At 41.6% G+C, this 5,000-nt stretch overlaps 1 protein-coding gene across 4 annotated transcripts in view; it reads left to right on the forward strand.

The window, feature by feature from the left end:
* LOC110522372 (WASP family member 1) overlaps window positions 1-5,000 on the forward strand; it is a 138,126-nt gene that overhangs the window by 99,950 nt on the left and 33,176 nt on the right. The window lies entirely within an intron of this gene.

A 5,000-nucleotide genomic window follows, 5' to 3' on the forward strand; every position in this document is an offset into this window, starting at 1 on the left:
TAGGGGATAATAGAGAGTACAGTAGTGTGTAGGGAATAATAGAGAGTACAGTAGCGTGTAGGGATAATAGAGAGTACAGTAGTGTGTAGGGGATAATAGAGAGTACATTAGTGTGTAGGGGATAATAGAGAGTACAGTAGTGTGTAGGGATAATAGAGAGTACAGTAGTGTGTAGGGGATAATAGAGAGTACAGTAGTGTGTAGGGATAATAGAGAGTACAGTAGTGTGTAGGGAATAATAGAGAGTACAGTAGTGTGTAGGGGATAATAGAGAGTACAGTAGTGTGTAGGGGATAATAGAGAGTACAGTAGTGTGTAGGGATAATAGAGAGTACAGTAGTGTGTAGGGATAATAGAGAATACAGTAGTGTGTAGGGATAATAGAGAGTACAGTAGTGTGTAGGGAATAATAGAGAGTACAGTAGTGTGTAGGGATAATAGAGAGTACAGTAGTGTGTAGGGATAATAGAGAGTACAGTAGTGTGTAGGGGATAATAGAGAGTACAGTAGTGTGTAGGGGATAATAGAGAGTACAGTAGTGTGTAGGGGATAATAGAGAGTACAGTAGTGTGTAGGGATAATAGAGAGGACAGTAGTGTGTAGGGGATAATAGAGAGTACAGTAGTGTGTAGGGGATAATAGAGAGTACAGTAGTGTGTAGGGATGATAGAGAGTACAGTAGTGTGTAGGGGATAATAGAGAGTACAGTAGTGTGTAGGGGATAATAGAGAGTACAGTAGTGTGTAGGGATGATAGAGAGTACAGTAGTGTGTAGGGGATAATAGAGAGTACAGTAGTGTGTAGGGGATAATAGAGAGTACAGTAGTGTGTAGGGATAATAGAGAGGACAGTAGTGTGTAGGGATAATAGAGAGTACAGTAGTGTGTAGGGGATAATAGAGAGTACAGTAGTGTGTAGGGATAATAGAGAGGACAGTAGTGTGTAGGGATGATAGAGAGTACAGTAGTGTGTAGGGATGATAGAGAGTACAGTAGTGTGTAGGGATGATAGAGAGTACAGTAGTGTGTAGGGGATAATAGAGAGTACAGTAGTGTGTAGGGGATAATAGAGAGTACAGTAGTGTGTAGGGATAATAGAGAGGACAGTAGTGTGTAGGGATAATAGAGAGTACAGTAGTGTGTAGGGGATAATAGAGAGTACAGTAGTGTGTAGGGGATAATAGAGAGGACAGTAGTGTGTAGGGATAATAGAGAGTACAGTAGTGTGTAGGGGATAATAGAGAATACAGTAGTGTGTAGGGGATAATAGAGAGTACAGTAGTGTGTAGGGAATAATAGAGAGTACAGTAGTGTGTAGGGGATAATAGAGAATACAGTAGTGTGTAGGGGATAATAGAGAGTACAGTAGTGTGTAGGGAATAATAGAGAGGACAGTAGTGTGTAGGGATAATAGAGAGTACAGTAGTGTGTAGGGGATAATAGAGAATACAGTAGTGTGTAGGGGATAATAGAGAGTACAGTAGTGTGTAGGGAATAATAGAGAGGACAGTAGTGTGTAGGGATAATAGAGAGTACAGTAGTGTGTAGGGGATAATAGAGAGTACAGTAGTGTGTAGGGGATAATAGAGAGTACAGTAGTGTGTAGGGATAATAGAGAGTACAGTAGTGTGTAGGGGATAATAGAGAGTACAGTAGTGTGTAGGGATAATAGAGAGTACAGTAGTGTGTAGGGAATAATAGAGAGTACAGTAGTGTGTAGGGGATAATAGAGAGTACAGTAGTGTGTAGGGATAATAGAGAGGACAGTAGTGTGTAGGGGATAATAGAGAGTACAGTAGTGTGTAGGGGATAATAGAGAGTACAGTAGTGTGTAGGAATAATAGAGAGTACAGTAGTGTGTAGGGGATAATAGAGAGTACAGTAGTGTGTAGGGATAATAGAGAGGACAGTAGTGTGTAGGGGATAATAGAGAGTACAGTAGTGTGTAGGGGATAATAGAGAGTACAGTAGTGTGTAGGGAATAATAGAGAGTACAGTAGTGTGTAGGGATAATAGAGAGTACAGTAGTGTGTAGGGGATAATAGAGAGTACAGTAGTGTGTAGGGGATAATAGAGAGGACAGTAGTGTGTAGGGAATAATAGAGAGTACAGTAGTGTGTAGGGATAATAGAGAGTACAGTAGTGTGTAGGGATAATAGAGAGGACAGTAGTGTGTAGGGAATAATAGAGAGTACAGTAGTGTGTAGGGATAATAGAGAGTACAGTAGTGTGTAGGGATAATAGAGAGTACAGTAGTGTGTAGGGATAATAGAGAGTACAGTAGTGTGTAGGGGATAATAGAGAGTACAGTAGTGTGTAGGGATAATAGAGAGTACAGTAGTGTGTAGGGATAATAGAGAGTACAGTAGTGTGTAGGGATAATAGAGAGTACAGTAGTGTGTAGGGATAATAGAGAGTACAGTAGTGTGTAGGGATAATAGAGAGGACAGTAGTGTGTAGGGATAATAGAGAGTACAGTAGTGTGTAGGGGATAATAGAGAGTACAGTAGTGTGTAGGGATAATAGAGAGTACAGTAGTGTGTAGGGAATAATAGAGAGTACAGTAGTGTGTAGGGATAATAGAGAGTACAGTAGTGTGTAGGGATAATAGAGAGTACAGTAGTGTGTAGGGATAATAGAGAGTACAGTAGTGTGTAGGGGATAATAGAGAGGACAGTAGTGTGTAGGGAATAATAGAGAGTACAGTAGTGTGTAGGGATAATAGAGAGTACAGTAGTGTGTAGGGATAATAGAGAGTACAGTAGTGTGTAGGGATAATAGAGAGTACAGTAGTGTGTAGGGATAATAGAGAATACAGTAGTGTGTAGGGATAATAGAGAGTACAGTAGTGTGTAGGGATAATAGAGAGTACAGTAGTGTGTAGGGATAATAGAGAATACAGTAGTGTGTAGGGGATAATAGAGAGTACAGTAGTGTGTAGGGGATAATAGAGAGTACAGTAGTGTGTAGGGATAATAGAGAATACAGTAGTGTGTAGGGATAATAGAGAGTACAGTAGTGTGTAGGGATAATAGAGAATACAGTAGTGTGTAGGGGATAATAGAGAGTACAGTAGTGTGTAGGGGATAATAGAGAGGACAGTAGTGTGTAGGGATAATAGAGAGTACAGTAGTGTGTAGGGATAATAGAGAATACAGTAGTGTGTAGGGGATAATAGAGAGTACAGTAGTGTGTAGGGGATAATAGAGAGGACAGTAGTGTGTAGGGAATAATAGAGAGGACAGTAGTGTGTAGGGATAATAGAGAGTACAGTAGTGTGTAGGGATAATAGAGAATGCAGTAGTGTGTAGGGGATAATAGAGAGTACAGTAGTGTGTAGGGGATAATAGAGAGGACAGTAGTGTGTAGGGATAATAGAGAGTACAGTAGTGTGTAGGGGATAATAGAGAGTACAGTAGTGTGTAGGGATAATAGAGAGGACAGTAGTGTGTAGGGGATAATAGAGAGTACAGTAGTGTGTAGGGATAATAGAGAGTACAGTAGTGTGTAGGGGATAATAGAGAGTACAGTAGTGTGTAGGGATAATAGAGAGTACAGTAGTGTGTAGGGGATAATAGAGAGGACAGTAGTGTGTAGGGATAATAGAGAGTACAGTAGTGTGTAGGGAATAATAGAGAGGACAGTAGTGTGTAGGGAATAATAGAGAGGACAGTAGTGTGTAGGGGATAATAGAGAGTACAGTAGTGTGTAGGGAATAATAGAGAGGACAGTAGTGTGTAGGGAATAATAGAGAGGACAGTAGTGTGTAGGGATAATAGAGAATACAGTAGTGTGGAAGGAGGGTTGAGAGACATGTTGGGACAAACCCATTCTTCCTCCCTCTGGGTTGGAGTTTCTATTTGTGTGTGTGTGTGTGTGTGTGTGTGTGTGTGTGTGTGTGTGTGTGTGTGTGTGTGTGTGTGTGTGTGTGTGTGTCTACCGTGCCAGTTAGATACTTTCCTCTTTGACAGCTGAGAAGGAAGTCCTTCACATCCATTACTCTCACTACTGCTTAGGTTACAGCAAGGGACCTCTCTCTCTCTTATCTATTATGAACAGAGCCACACAAGAGCTCTCAGACTCAGAGAGAGAGAGAGAGAGAGAGAGAGAGAGAGAGAGAGAGAGAGAGAGAGAGAGAGAGAGAGAGAGAGAGAGAGAGAGAGAGAGAGAGAGAGAGAGAGAGAGAGAGAGAGAGAGAGAGAGAGAGAGAGAGAGAGAGAGAGAGAGAGAGAGAGAGAGAGAGAGAGAGAGAGAGAGAGAGAGAGAGAGAGAGAGAGAGAGAGAGAGAGAGAGAGAGAGAGAGAGAGAGAGAGAGAGACGGACGGACGGAGAGGGAGAGACATGAAGTAACCTACTTCAACTCCTAGTCCATCTGGTTACTGGTGAATTGACAAAACGTCATTGTTAATAATGGGTGAAGGGTTGAAACACCTGACATAGAGGTTATAACACCTGACATAGAAGTTATAACAACTGACATAGAGGTTATAACAACTGACATAGAGCTTATAGCAATTGACAGAGGTTATAACACCTGACATAGACATCCAGATGAGGTATACTGGAGTCTTAACTGTACGCAGCTGTATCTCACTCTTCTCAGAGACAACTCCAGTGAGCGTTTCAATTCCCCCTCTGGGGTTGGAGAGAGAGTAAAGTAGCTTCATACACTTGTCATTCCTTTATGCATTATTCAGTATAGATCTGTAAATAACACTCTGGGTTTTCGTAGCAGAAATGTCGTTTTTAGTCCAGTGACATCGAGGGCTTCACTGTCTTCTAGATTTCTTCCTCTCTCAGCAATTTCTCAAGGCTGTTTTCTGGGAGCTTCGTGCACTATTGGCTGTGTGGCATCGATTTTCCTCTGTTATTCTCCTTCTGATCCAAAATGACAGTTGGTCCAGTATTAAAGAAGGCCAATTACACCCACTGCCTCTGATCAACGGGTTAGCGGTTAGCTTTAGTGTTAGCCCAGCCATCTACCCAGGCTTTGCTTTGGAG

This window comes from Oncorhynchus mykiss, chromosome 4 (assembly GCF_013265735.2).
Source record: "Oncorhynchus mykiss isolate Arlee chromosome 4, USDA_OmykA_1.1, whole genome shotgun sequence".
Classification (NCBI taxonomy): domain Eukaryota; kingdom Metazoa; phylum Chordata; class Actinopteri; order Salmoniformes; family Salmonidae; genus Oncorhynchus; species Oncorhynchus mykiss.